Below are 15709 nucleotides of genomic sequence, written 5' to 3'. Positions count from 1 at the left end.
CAAGCTTTTCCTCTAAGATCAGGAACCAGAGAAGGGTGCCCACTCTCACCACTCTCAATCAACATAGTACTGGAAGTCCTTGCTACAGCAAGCAGGCAAGATCAAGAGATAAGAGGCATCCATTTGGAATGAAAGAAGTAAAAGTGCTGTTATCGGCAGATGATATAATCTTATATCTAGAAAACTCTAAAGACTCCACCAAAAAACTGTTATAACTAATAAATGAATTTAGTAAATTTCCGGGATACAAAATCCACATACAGAAATCAGTTGTGTTTATACTAACAACAAACTATGTGAAAAAGAAATAAAGAATTCCATTTAGAATAGTATCAAAAACAATAAAATACTTAAGAATACATTTAATCAAGAAAGTGAAAGATCAGTATACTGAAAACTATAAGATATTGATGGGAAAACATTGAAGAAAGCACAAATAAATGGAAAGATATCCTATATTGATGGATTGGAAGAATTAATATTATTAAAATGTTCATACTATCCAAAGCAATCTATAAATTTAGTACAATCTCTATCAACATTCCAATGGTATTTTTCACGGAAATACAATAAGCAATCCTAAAATTTGTATGGAACCGCGAAAGACCCCAAATAGCCAAAGCAATCTTGAGAAAAGAGAACAAAGCTGGAAGCATCACAATTCCTGATTTCAAACTCTATTACAAAGCTATAGTAATCAAAACAGTATGGTACTGGCATAAAAATAGATATATAGACAAAGGGAACTTAAATGTAAGACCTGAAATTGTAAAACTCCTAAAAGAAAACAGGGAAAACTCCTTAGCATTGGTCTTGGCAAAGATTTTTTGGATATGACACCAAAAGCACAAGCAACGAAAGCGAAAATAAACAAACGGGACTACGTCAAACTAAAATGTTTCTGTACAGCAAAGAAACAAAAATGAAAAGGCAGCCTATGGAATGGTAGAAAATACTTGCAAATCACCTATCTGATAAGGGGTTAATATCCAAAATATATAAGGAACTCAAACAACTTAATAGCAAAAAAACACAATCTGATTAAAAAATGGGCAGAGGACCTGACTAGACATTTTTCTAAAGAAGACATACAAATGGCCAACGGGTACATGGAAAGATGCTCAACATCACTAATCATCAGGGAAATGCAAATCAAAACCACACACCTGTTAGAATGGCCATCATCAAAAAGATAAGAGATAAATTTAGGGAGGAAGTGCAGAAAAGAGAACCCTTGTGCACTCTTTGTGAGAATGACCTAGACACTTTTGACAATGATAGGCTAATTATTGTGTAAAATGTCCCTCAGCATGTTGGAACATCTGGTATTTCCTCGTGACTGGGTTTTCAGGTTGTGCATCTTTTGTGTTAACATCATGGAAAGAATGTCTTTGTCTTCTTATTGCATTCCATCAGGTGGTGCATAATTTTTATTCATCTCATTTCTAACGCTATTTTCTTTAATACCTCATTTAAGGGAGTGTCTGCCAAACTTCTTTATGTAAATTACTGCTTTCTCTTTTACAATTAATAAGTATTTTGTTGGGAGATATTTTGAAACTGTGTATATGTTCCATATTAAACTCTACACTTATTAATTTATGTATTTGTATTAGTATGGACTCGTGGTTTATCATGTTATTCAATAGGTTATAACCCATTACCATCATTATATATGTTGATACTAAATTATTTCAGACTAGTCAGTAGGAGCACTTTCAAGTCGGCTTCTGTGTTCTTTTGACATGTCCCCATCATTCTTTGAGCACTTTCTTACTTTCTGGCACAAAAAAGATATTATCAAGCTCATCTTGTATTTTTTCTGCCTCAGCCCTAAAATCAGCCATTTCTCCAAGAAGTGTTAGTTCCCTTTAGCGGAGAATGGTAATCAAAAGTCAAGATCTAAGTGCCAGTGTGTTAACTGTTATTGAGATGTTGCACTACTACTCAGTGGATAAAGTTAGAGAATATGTACACACATGCACACATACACGTATACACACATTTACATCTATCTATCTACCTATCTATCTACCTATCTATCTATCTATCTATCTATCCATCCATCCATCCATCCATCCATTCATTTATCTGGAAAACCACATGTTCACACGAGTGCCTCCAATTCCATTCCAATACCTCAGGCTTTAGTCTAGCTTTTCTCCCTTTCTTTCTTTTTTTTTTTAAATTGTGGTAACATTGGTTTATAACATTATATGAATTTCAGGTGTACATCATTGTACTTTTATTTCTATATAGATTACATCATGTTCACCACCCAAAGACTAATTATAATCCGTCACCACACACGTGAGCCTAATCATCCCTTTGGCCCTCTTCCCTCCCCGCTTCCCCTCTGGTAACCACCAATCCAATTTCTGTCTCTATGTGTTTGTTTGTTGTTGCGTTTTTCTTCTACTTATGAGTGAGATCACACAGTATTTGACCTTCTCCCCTGACTTACTTCGCTTAGCATAATACCCTCAATGTCCATCCATGTTGCCACAAATGGCTGGATTTCATTGTTTCTTATGGCTGAGTAGTACTCCATTGTGTATATATACCACATCTTCTTTATCCATTTGTCCCTTGATGGGCACTTAGGTTGCTTCCAAGTCTTGACTATTGTGAATAATGCTGCAATGAACACAGGGGTGCATGTATCTTTACGTGTTCATGTTTTCATGCTCTTTGGATAAATACCCAGTAGTGGAATAGCTGGACCGTATGGTAGTTCTATTCTTAGTTTTTTGTGGAATCTCCATACTGTTTTCCATAGTGGCTCCACCAGTTTGCACTCCCGCCAGCAGTGTATGAGAGAGTTCCCTTCTCTCCACATCCTCTCCAACACTTGTTTCCTGTCTTGTTAACTACAGCCATTCCGACAGGTGTGAGGTGATATCTCATTGTAGTTTTGATTTGCATTTCCCTGATAGTTAATGACCTTGAACATCTTTTCATGTACCTGTTGACCATCTGTATATCTTCTATGGAGAAATGTCTGTTCAGGTCTTTTGCCCCTTTTTTAATTGGGTTGTTAGTTTTTTTGTTGTTGAGATGTATGAATTCTTCATAGACATTGGATATTAACCTCATATCAGATACATGGTTTGCAAATATCTTCTCCCAGTTGTTAGGTTGTCTTTTCGATTTGTTGATGGTTTCCTTTGCTGTGCAGAAGATTTTTAGTTTGATGTAGTCCCATTTGTTTATTCTTTCTATTGTTTCCCTTGCCTGGTCAGACATGGTACTTGAAAATATGTTGCTAAGACCGATATCGAAGAGCATACTGCCTATGTTTTCTTCTAGAAATTTCATTGTTTCAGGTCTTACATTCAAGTCTTTAATCCATTTTGAGTTGATTTTTGTGTATGGTGTAAGACAATGGTCTACTTTCATTCTTTTGTATGTGGCTGTCCAGTTTTCCCAACACCATTTATTAAAGAGACTTTCCTTTCTCCATTATATGTTCTTGGTTCCCTTATCGAAAATTAGCTGTCCACAGATGTGTGAGTTTATCTGGGATCTCAATTCTGTTCCACTGATCTGTGTCTGTTTTTGTATAATGCTTTGTATCATGCTGTTTTGCTTACTATAGCTTTGTAGTATATTTTGAAATCAGGGAGTGTGATACCTTCAGCTTTGTTCTTTTTTCTCAGGATTCCTTTGGCTATTTGGGGTCTTTTGTTCCATATAAATTTTAGGATTCTTTGTTCTATTTCCATGAAAAATGTTGTTGGGACTTCTCCCTTTCTTTTAACCAACTTTTTCTCAGTGTGAGAAACCTGACATCAGTTATCTTTAATGTATTTATTTATTTTCTCAATTTCCCTGTGAGTGACCAATCTGCTGCTCCCTAACCCAATCAGATAACTCCCTCAGTCAACTTGGATTCCAACACCCTGCTCCAGACATCCCTCCACTCCCCATGTGGATGCCCTCCTCACCTGGTTGAATTCCAATACACTATTGGACACCAATATAGACTCTGATACTCCAGACCAAACCAGTGCTGGAGAACCTTCCCATCTCCCTCAACTGTGGACACCATTTCCAACCTGCCCAGGCTCCAAAACCGTGTGTCAGTCATTCCCACTCTCCAAATTGTATAGACACTCTTCCCACTTGATGCTCCATATTGGGCCAACCCCTGCATAGACATCCATCTGACTCAGGTCAGGGTTCACTACCCTCCTCTGGGCCGTCATTCCCGGTGAGAATGCTCTGTTCACATTGCTCAGGCTCTAACACCCCACGGAGGGCTCTGCATTTGCACAGGGGCCCCTCACCCCACTCAGACTCCAACACCCTACCTATGCAGCTACAGGTGGATGTCCTCCTCACCATCTAGGGCTTCAGCACCCTGCTCTGGGCCATCTCAGCTGCCACCTCCCTCAGAATACATCACTGCCTTGTTCAGCCTCACCTAAAAGTGTTCAGATAGAATTGTTCAAGAAGGAAAGAGAAAGAGAGGGAAAGGAAGGGGAAGAGGAAGAGAGAGAGAGAAAAAGAGTGTTTTCAAAGCAGTGTCCTGAAGCTGAGTGATATCATACAGAGAAAGGTAATTAAAAAACTCACATCACAGAACAACCACATTGAGTTCACGCTACTTTCAAGGCTAACAACATAAAATGAAACTTTGGAAATTGAAGAGTACCATGACTTAACTGAGAAAAACCTCTACAATTAAAAAAATAGTTGAAGACAGCAAACTTAATGCTTTCAATTAAACTTGAAAGAGATTTTGGACAGTTTTTAAAACACAATTTACAAACTTTTTCAAAACAGTGAATATTAAACATTGAACATCTTTATTTTCCAAGTAATGTGTTATAATTTTAAGAAAAAGTGGAAACACTTTTGGAAGGCTTTCATTTTTCCAGAGGAAAATAAATGTCAGTCTGATATAAAAACTAAGTAGTTAGGGTAACTGTTATGGAGAAAAACACCAATACCTATTACTTTTATTACCAATAAAATGAAATTTCATTTTTAGAATTAGAATTTTCTCCTTCTCCATCATTGCAAACACGACTGTTTTCTTTGTTGTGTGCTTTGTGTTTGTACAAAGCCATCTGTAATGGCAGAGTGTCATTTCCAAATGTCCCAACAGTTCCAGGCACAAGCATAACAAGATATATTTAAGAAAAGAATTTCTTTCTATATTCCAGAATTTTCTCTTACTCAATGTAATAATTAAGATTTGGGAAATAATTAAAGTGTGAAAGTGAAGAAAAGAGAAAAAGATATCACAATTTGGAAGTTATTTGTAAGTTGGCATAGAAAAGAGTTATACTAATAGTCATTACCTGGAAAATTCTTGCTTAGTAAATTAAACTCATATTCTTTAGGTCTGTCAGTTTCTGAAATTTAAACAACAACAACAAAACACTTGTATACAAATAATGTTACTGCAAATTTCAAAAGATTCTGATTTCAGATCTGTATAAGCTATATAAAGTAGAGAATTTAAGAAGTGATTTGAATAATTTAACTTTAAAACACATCTACCTCAGTTCTTTGGTATTGACTGTGAATACATTCAGGCTCCTAGATAATTAGCTTAACCACCTTCTTCATTTTACTTATATCAGGAATAACTTTGTTCCTACAGATTTATAGGCCTTCAGGGCCTTCAAAATATGCAGATGCCTCAGGGCTCATGGGCAAAATGTTCAATGGCATAAAGTGGGTCACTCTTTCCTTCAGATGCCTGTAAGATCATACTCTCAGTGAACTGGCATAGTCCCCCCTTTAGGTGTTAGCTGAGTGATGGGAAGTTTTAATATAGTATCAGAGAGAGAGAGACAATAATTTAGGGTAGGAGGTTATTTTAGGATAACCTAGAAAAAGAGCCTGAGATGAGGATCCTTGTGCAGGAGATGTCTACAGAAGACCCTCCTTCCTGAGGGTCCTGGGCCTCTGAGTACCATGCCCTTATTAGGTCATGGTCACAGTGGCTGGCCACAGTAAAACTGGGCCAGGGAATACCAAGAGATGGCCTGGTGCATTCCTTACACATATTCCTCCTTTCCCCTCTTATGCAATGGCAGCCCTACCTCCTTGCAATGATCAGGTTCAATTTCTCTTACCAGCGTAGGAAGTCCAAGCTTTCTTTGTCTGCTGATCTTCTGGCACAAGAGCTGTAGGTTGAGAGTGACTTTTACTGTGTCTTTCTGGTGTCTTACTCTGGTCTCCAAGAACCAGAGACTAAAATTGCTCAAGTTGATCACTGGGAGTGATGGTGAATGGAGTCTTCCCACTTTCACCCCTTGGGTACCAGTTCCATGTTTTCTAGATGTCGGGGACACAAGACAAATAAAATAGCCATTGGTTAAAATTCTATGCTGCATCCTATAGAGCAATTCCCCATCCTCATGAAATGTCATCTCCAGGCTGGTACCTCAGCAATGTCTTTAAGAGGTCATTCTACTGCTTTGCCATACTAGTAGCTTCTGGATGGTGTGGTGCATGGCATGACCTGTAGATCTCATAGTCATGTGTTCATTACACCTCTTTGACAATAAAGTGGGTTCCTTGCTCCAAACTAATATTATGCAGGACACTAAGGCAATGGATCAGACAGTGGGGCTGGCCGAGGCACTCTGGGTAGCAAAGGCAAGCCTGTCTCTGAAAGACTTGCAAATGATTGCTCCTTCTAGGATGGAGATGTCCATCTTAGCATGTATTGCTGATCTTGCCTTGGGAAGGAGGCAAATTTCTAGGCACTACCAAGCAAAGTGGTCTCAATCACCCATGGACAATATTCCAGAAAAGGTTGCAATTGTGAACTGTTACCAGCAAACCCTACAGGAGCCAGTAAAGAGATTTACAAGCATCTGGACGTTTTAGCCCTTCACATCATCTCATGAAGAATAGGGATAGGATTCTCAGATGGCTCCAGAGGCCAGCCTGGTAAAGTAATTGAATGAAACATGCCAAGTGGCAGCTATGACCAACTTGAGAGCCAACACCCAGTTCAAAAAGGGAAGTGCCAGTTTATTATTGGCAGCATTGTTGCCAGATCTTGTAATTTCTCATGAGAATCTGACAATCCAGATTTATTTTCATGCAAAATCTCTCAATTTTTAAAATGTTGACAATATCATCATCAATTATTCTAACAGAAAATAGATGGAAAACCCAGATTAGGATAAATAGAGGAAGGAAAATGGTGGAGAGTAGATCTGCAGGAGCAAATGGAAGATATCCAGCACAATGACCCACTCAGAGTTTTTAAAAACACTCTGAGTCAATAGTGTACAAGCACTGTATTAGTCTGCTTGGGCTGCTATGACAAAATACCAAAAACTGGGTGGCTTAAACAACAGAAATTCATTTCCTCATGGTTCTGGAGGCTGGAAGTCTGAGATGAGGGTGCCAGCATGGTTCGTTTCTGGTGAGAGCTCTCTTCCTGGTTTCTAGTTGGCCACCTTCTCACTGTGTCCTTACAGGGCCTTTCCTTGGTGCATGAACATAGAGAGAGAAGGGGTGGCTTTCCTGTGTCCCTTCTTATCAGGACATTAATCCTATAGGATCAGGGTCCCATCCTCATAACCTCATTTAACCTTAATTACTTCTTTAGAGGCCCCATCTCCAAATGCAGCCACAGCGTGGGTTAGGGCTTCAACATATGAATTTTGGGGGGACACAAACATCGAGTCCATAACAAGCATCAACTAAAATACTCAGATAAAACAAAACAAAACAAATGAAACATGTCCTCCGGTTAGCTCTGGAACACCAATATTTGACCTCTGATACAAAGAGCAACTAACTGCCTACATATAAGGTTGGCCCTAAGTCTGCTGCATTTGTGTCTCCCAGGCTGTGAGTCAGTTAGACAGTATGTGGCTCATAATATTTAATTTACTGTTTAATTGATTACTCCAAGTTTTCACCTGTGAAAAGAAATAATGAGAAATCTGAAAAAATTATAGAACTGGAAAATATGTTGCTGTGCTTTTCACTTGAGATGAATTATCTGGTTCAACAAGTATTGACCTAGTAATTTTCTTCTTTTTTGACTTCAAACTGAGCTCTGCGTTCAAAAGCAGTATGCAGAGGAACAGAGAACTAAAAACAACGTAGAATTGAGAGTAGAAATCAGTTATGCTATAACTAGCAATATCAGAGTAACCTAAGATGTCTCAGCTGATGTATTTTAATAGAGCTTTCAATCAGAAACCAAAAGGGGGCCCAAAGAGCTGAAAACTTTGTCCTCTCGCACCCAAAAGTAATTGCTGTATGTCTACATTGATATCAAAGTGTGGTCCACAGACAAACGACTTCAGCATCATCTGAGAACTTGTTAGAAATGCAAAATTTTGTCCTATTACAGACCCACTGAATCAGAAACTCTGAGGAATGGGCTCAGTAATCTGTTTTACCAAGTCTTCCAGGTGATTCTGGTGCACACAGCAGTTTGAGAGCCATTGCTCCATATTAACAAGTTGATGGAAAGAGGCAGACCCAGGAGGAGAAGGGGAAGAGATTGACATTTCACAGAGCTTCAACAATGTCCCAGACACCTTAGTAGGGGACCCAGTGGCGGCATCAGGATTTGCACCTGAGTCTATGCAGCTCCAAAGACCATGTACTCATTCCATTTAATCAACTTCCCTCCTTAAAATATGTATTGAGTATCTCTATTCAGCCACGTGCTTCCTATATGTTATCTTATTTAATCTTTACAAGCGTTCTTGAGAGGTAGGCTATATTATTCCCATTTTACAGATCAAGAAAATCAGACTTATATAAGTTAAGTCATTTTCTCATTGTGGCATAACGTGTTACATGGCATAGAAGGGATTTAGACTCAATTGAGATGGTCACAAAGCCCATCTATGTTCTTACCTTGCCTCCCTACACCAAGCTATTTCCTTAGTTTGCAAAATCTTCTCCCTCTGGTTGCCATTAGCTACCTACTGTTCATCTGTTTTTTGTTAGAGGATCTAATCTTTCTCAACTGGCATGCCTCATCTGAACCACAGAACACAGGAAATGATTTGAGCAACTATTCTCTCAATTCTCTTAAGGATAGTCCTTAACTAGTGCCAGACTAGATGCATGGGTGGCGGTACGGGAGCCAATCCATTATAGACAATGCAAGCCTTGGGCATCATGGCTCAATTCTCTCATAGAACCCCCTGGAGAAAGCCTAGAAGACATATGGAAAACCATTCTTAGTAACCCATCTGGCAATTTACTTTACTCTCTTCTTTCCAAGTTCCTCTTTGAATATCTTTCTTCAGCCAAAAAATTTGCCAAGAGAAAGCATAGTATAATTGAGAAAATACTGAGCTGGGGGTCAGGAGTTTTAAACCCAACACCTTGACTAGGTAGATGCACCTCACTTGATAATTGACTTCCGTTCCCTGGCCTCTGTCTTCTCACAGGAAAATGTTGTCTGTATTAACGAATGTCGAGGACCATTCCATCCAACTCTAGCATTCTACTGTTTATGAACGGAAATTAAGCGCTATTGTCAAATCATCCTTCTTCATTCCATTGAGGAAAAAGAAACTGAAGAAGGGAATATACAGGTTTCATTATTGTTTGTGTGTGTATATCTTTGTGTGTAATTACTTGGAATCCTTTGACAATTACTTCATATGATTTTCCTCTTGATAGTGTTGGGGTTCAGGGTTCAGGACATGCTCCCTCCAAAATATAGCACCCTTGGCATACTGAATATTTTAAGCTGAAGAAATTTGAAAAAATGACAAAAGCAAGGTCACTCTGACCTCCTCCCTTCCCCCACCGAACTTTCCACTCTTCTTCCCTGAAATAGGTCATAAAACCCTCATGTGAAAGTTGACCTTCCTGTACTCAGAGAAATGCAGCATCCTTATCTCTAAAGACAAAGGAAGGCCAAGAAGAATCCGAACAAACAGGCCTTGCTAAATTCCCCCCAGTTTACTACACTGACCTCATACTCCTTAACCTATCATATTCCTCCACGACCGTGTACTCTTCATCAAGCCTAGCATAAAAATACACAGGGTTAACTGGTTTTGGGTCTTCATTTCCTTATGAAGGCTCTTATGGCACATAAAATTTATATTAAATAAATTTGTAGGTTTTTCTCTTGTTAATCTCTCTTCGTCAGTTTAATTTTCAGACCCAGCCAGTAACCCTAAGAGAGTTGAGAAAAACTTTTTCTTCTCCTCCAATAGTCACAAACATTTCCTTGGATATGTTTTTGTAAAGATCTTTGTTCATGAAATATTCTGATTTAGAATTCAAATTAGGATGAAGGGTGAAGGTAACGTACAGCATGGTGACTATAGTCAATAATATTGTAGTACCCTAATAGTTCTTAAGAAGTCTTTATGATGTGCTGAATCCAATCTATTTATGGCACTTCATTTGATTCAGCTCAATTCAATTTGACCAATTTTACTCTGCAATATTTCCCCATGTGCATCCCCTTTAAACATGACATTAACTCATGGAAAGCTGGCTAGAAATTCTCTTCCAGTGGAAAAGTTAATGCCATCAGTGTTTAGGCCTGCTAACTAATAAATTTATGGTGGAATGTTCCTTAGTAGGAAATTCCATTTTGGAAGAGTAGAGTCCATTTTTATTCTTGTCTTGAGCAATATACATGGTATAAAGCTTTTCATATCTCTAAAGCCTTAAATTAGAAGCTGTTTTTAGCTGACTTTTTTATAAGTATTTCTCCCAGAAAGAGAACAGTAAAATGTATTGTCTTTTATGATCATCCATCATCCATCAGTCCATACATCCATCAAATTAAAAAAAAAATCTTAATAAAGAAAATCCAAAATATACTAATCAAGCAAACCTAGGCAAATGTTGTATATTTTTGTTGAAAATTATATTAGGTGAAATAAGATGGAAAGAGTGTTCCAAATCTCTTTCAACTGGGCTGTTTGTAGGTTCATCAGAAGGGAATTTAAATGACCAAAGGGAGGGGACAGGGAAGAAAGAATCTCCCAATGCTTAACCACTTGCAGCTGCTATCTTAGCATCCAGCCAATAAAGATTTATAAACAGTACATTCTTTGTTTCGTGCTGAGGCCCCTCAGTATACAAAAAAGAGGATGAATTCAGCATGGTTACTTTCAGCCTAGGACAATTGGGACTAAACTAATAATTTGTGGAAAACAAAGAATGAGAAAGTAGCCCTCTGAGAAAGAACTGATATCAAGAATTAAATACAGTGTTCTCTTATAACCATCTCCAAGTTAACTAGCTGTAATATTTACATGTTAATAAATAATTCTGTTAAAGCATTTAATTTGTACAGATATTAAGTCAATAAAAGTATGAGTTTTTTGCCAAAGTTGCAGATGTACGAATTTGCCAAAATTGTCTCAAGCTCTCCCAAATAAAATCAGTGTTCCTTCTCTTTTTAAGAATTGGAAGCCAACAACGTTCAGACATGACTAACTAATTGGGAGAGTTAGACAATACAGACATGAATACTAAACATATAAATGTCATGAGTGTATGCAGTGTTCCATTGTGATTAAGTAAAATTAACAACAAAGTTTATTTAGCACGTTGAAAATTAAGCTTTATCATAATTGGGTTAAATGATAGGTAGGACAAAATAATAATAATAATAATAACAAATAATTACCTTTTAACTTTTTTTTTTTTTTTTAAAGATTTTATTTATTTATTTTTCCCCCAAAGCCCCAGTACATAGTTGTCTGTCATAGCTGCACATCCTTCTAGTTGCTGTATGTGGGACGCGGCCTCAGCATGGCTGGAGGAGTGGTGCCTTGGTGCGCACCCGGGATCCGAACCCGGGCCGCCAGCAGCAGGGCGCAGGCACTTAACCGCTAAGCCACGGGGCCGGCCCTAACTTTAATTACCATGTTTGGTTTGTCCTCTTGTTCCACAAATAATCTATTGTATAATTTTGGCACCCATTCTTCCATTCATTCATTCAGTACTGTTTGTTGAACACTTACCATGTGCCGTGCACCATGTTAGGCAAGGAGAATGAAAGTAACAGGACAGACAAGACCTCTGACCTTTGCATTTCAGTGAGTGAGACCAACAGTAAACAAAATCACAATTAAGTAAAATCCACGCCTTTTAAATAGAGACTCAAAGGGTGAGAAGGGTCAGCCATGTGATGAATCAAGGAAAGAACCATCCAGGCAACCAGAAATGACAGAAGCTGACATGGCTGGAGTGAGGTAAGGGAGGGAAGGTGCTGTAAAGGAGGTAGGAGGGGCAGGGCCATGGGGAACTTTGTCAGAAATGGGAAAAAGTGTGGATTTTACTCCAATGTGATAGAAAGCCATAGAAAGGTTTTAATCAAGAGAGTAACGTGAGATAATCTCTATTTAACAATGATTATTCTGGCAGCTCTGTGGAGAATGGATTTGAGGGGAACTTCGACTGAAGAAGTAAGGCTACAGATTAGGAGAATATTTCAGTAATTCAGGTGGGAAATGTTGAACAAAGGTGTATTTTGTAGGTAAGGCCATGTGTATTTGCTGAGGATGATCTTGAGATTTCTGACTTTAGTAATTGGGTGGAAGATGATCATGCCATTTCCTAAGGTAAGGATGACTGGGTGAAGGTCAGGTAGGTGGGGGTGGGAGGGGATAATGGAAAGTATCACAAGTCCCTTTTGGATGAGTTATCCAACTGCAGATAACAGTAGCAGTTGGCTATTCAAGTTTGAGGCTCAGAATCAAAGTCCAGACTAGAGATATAAATTTAGGAATTGTCAGTGTATAGATGGTATTTAAGTTTATGTGAATAAAAGAGACAGGTAGGGCAAAAATATAAGAGGAGAGAGGAATCAGAAAGGAGCTCTGAAAAATGTCAATATTTTTAGGCCAAGAGAAAGGGGAGGAACTAGTGAATTAGACCCAGCAGAAGAGGCCAGAAAAAACTAGAACAGTAGGAGTAGTGAAGAAGTAGGTGTTAGGCAGAAGAGTGTTCACTTAGTTAATAGTGAAGATGCTAGAAATTCTAATGTAGCAGATAGAGTTAGTACCAACTAGGCAAAATCAAAAATTTAAGCTTTTTCTTCCCATTTATCCATTATTTATAATCAACATGAGTGTTAATAACTTTCCCCGTTTACATAGACTAATAAATTACTTGTGTTGTCATCACACTTAACCCACATTCATACATATACACAGAGACTGGACCTTGCAATAATTCAGATTCTGTTGCCTCTTTTTCACGCACCCTCTCCAAAATTCAAATTCTCTGTTCTACTCATGTGCTCCAACCAGCCAATCTGTTCTTTGTTTCAACCATGCCCCCAAGTTTCCAAAACTCTACACTCTACGGCGGTGGATTGCTTGGGGAGGAAGAGGGCATGGCCATTTTTGCTGGCTGAGCAGACCTGGAGAGGTGAGGAGCAGACCAAGATTAGGGGCACAAAAGGTGGACGAGCAGCATATAACTCAAATGGGCTTTATATCCCAGGCATCTTAAAACAGAGGGTGAGTGGGAAAAGGCATGAGTGAAGGAAAGGAGCTGGCTGAATTCCCTTCAGCTATTTATCTTTTGGGGTCAACTAAATCTAAATCTTAACAAGAGAGCATAACATACTGTGGGTAAGAATCAGTCAAATAGCATACCCCCCCAACCCCCCCCCCTAGAAAAACAGCAAACACCAATGTTGCCCGAGAACAGTGGGAGAGACCATTTTAGGGAGCATTTCAGCCTGGAAGTTGTTTTCTCCCCACAATGGATTACAGGAGTCTGTGAAACTCCACCCAGCTCAGCAGAGAAGATAAAGAAGGCATTTTCACAGATTAGAGGAATGTAAAACTTCAGCTTTTGCAAGGATACATGAAGCAGCAAATGGGTGGGGAGGGGGTCTAGTACTTCTAGAAACAATTGATGAAAACTCTGTATGTTTATGTCTGATTTTGAACAATTGGTTACAGACTGAGAATTCATGTCTGTAACACGTCCACTGTTCAGCAGGAAAGTGATTATTTTTCCATGGATTAGCAGGAGATATGGAAGAAACCGACAGAAGACCCAGAACTGGAGTGATCTTGGAAGAAGGTGACCTGAAAAGGAGCCAGCATAGCCATGTTGACTTCACCACACTCTGCCAAGGGTTTCATCAATATCTCAGTGAGGAGGGATAGTCATTAAACTCCAAAAATGTTGGGAAAGGGTTATAAAACAGTAAATCCTCGGGAATCTAAAGAATGGTGGAGGGGGAAGGAGAAGAGAAAGGGGAGGCTGAAGACGAAAAGGACAAAGTTGAGAACCAGTTTCACAGTTTTACTTCTTAAAATTGTACTTACATGCAGTTGTTTTGTGTACTATTCTTTGTTCTAGTTCCAAAGAGATATGTAGCTATTTCCAAATTAGGAGTAATGCTCCCCACTTCTTTCCTTCTCCCTCATATAAGCTGTCCCTTAAATCTTCTGCGGTCAAGGAGACCTAGAGAAACCGCGTAATTGAATATTTGACTCAGGGAAAAAATATAATTTAGCACTACAGTTAAAAGTTTATAATTCAGGCAACCATGCTAATTACATAACCTGTTGATACTAATGACCTGGCTGAAGCCTCTGTTCTCCAAGCTTTTGTAGCCATCCCAATGGCTGGCAGTGGACATCCATGCCCCTGCTGGTTAGGGTGTCCTGTTTGAGAGCTTTGTGATCCAGCTTTGGCTAGAGCTCATCAACTGATAGGATGCTAGGGGTATTAGGACACCCACAGGATTCATTCTCAATCTTGTTCCCTAAACAGGACTCAAAACAGATATGCAAGAGAATGAGGAGACCCCGGGATCCAAGGCTGAAATGTGATAACCTGAGAGAATTACCCAAAGCGTGAATTCCCTCATTATGTCCCCAGTTCCACAGAAAGGCATGACTGCAATGCCTACATTGGAAATGAGATCAGCATAGGGCTGGAAACAATGATTTGTTGGCATAAGACCATGTACTTAACAAAAGAAAGCTTTTCTTGAATAAAAAGTGGAGAGTGACATCAACTATTTGGATTATCTAGCTACATGGCTTCGAGTTGAGCTTTTTTTTTGAAATCTTTTCCAAATCCTTTTGAGTTAATTTGTGTTATATTAACAAATATTCTAAGGACAAGCCAGTTTAGTAAAACAATTTAATTGAGCTATTAGGACAAATGCAAACAAATAAAAACATTCTGGCCTTTTTGTTAGCTACATAATTTTGTTGACATTCCTCTTGGTTTGGGAAGACCGTTAGTAATTGATATCTTAAATGAAGTCTACACAGAACAAAGGGAAAAAGAATGGAAAAATGTCTTATGAAGTGAAGCAGTGTTGATAGTTTAGATTTCAAAGCAGGTTTCTTAATTAATTGTGTGTCTATGCTATCTGAACGCATTGATCATTGATGAGTTTTATACCTTGTTTTGTGATATGTATATGTGTTTATATACGTGTGTATATCTCTGTATCTCTCTCTCTCTCTCTCTTTCTCCTTCTGTCTCCTGAGTTGAATTCCTGTGTTCTTTCTATATTTGCCAAAAGTCTAAGAAGGGAAATGCCCTAAAAGTACATATATTTTAATATATAAATGATTTTTTTCCTAATGACTCAAAAAGTATGTAGGTGGAGGATTTGGCTTTATCTTGCATGAGTCATATCTTCAGAATCAAGTGGTTCAGGGTGAAAATTATTGTAGGGGATTATTCTCATTTTTACATGTTGAACCTACTATTCCAGAAGCTCTGGGCTGATTCCCAACTT

The sequence above is a fragment of the Ceratotherium simum genome, chromosome 37, assembly GCF_057802395.1.
Source record: "Ceratotherium simum simum isolate JZ-2026a chromosome 37, ASM5780239v1, whole genome shotgun sequence".
Classification (NCBI taxonomy): Eukaryota; Metazoa; Chordata; class Mammalia; order Perissodactyla; family Rhinocerotidae; genus Ceratotherium; species Ceratotherium simum.
This window is presented reverse-complemented; position numbering follows the sequence as displayed.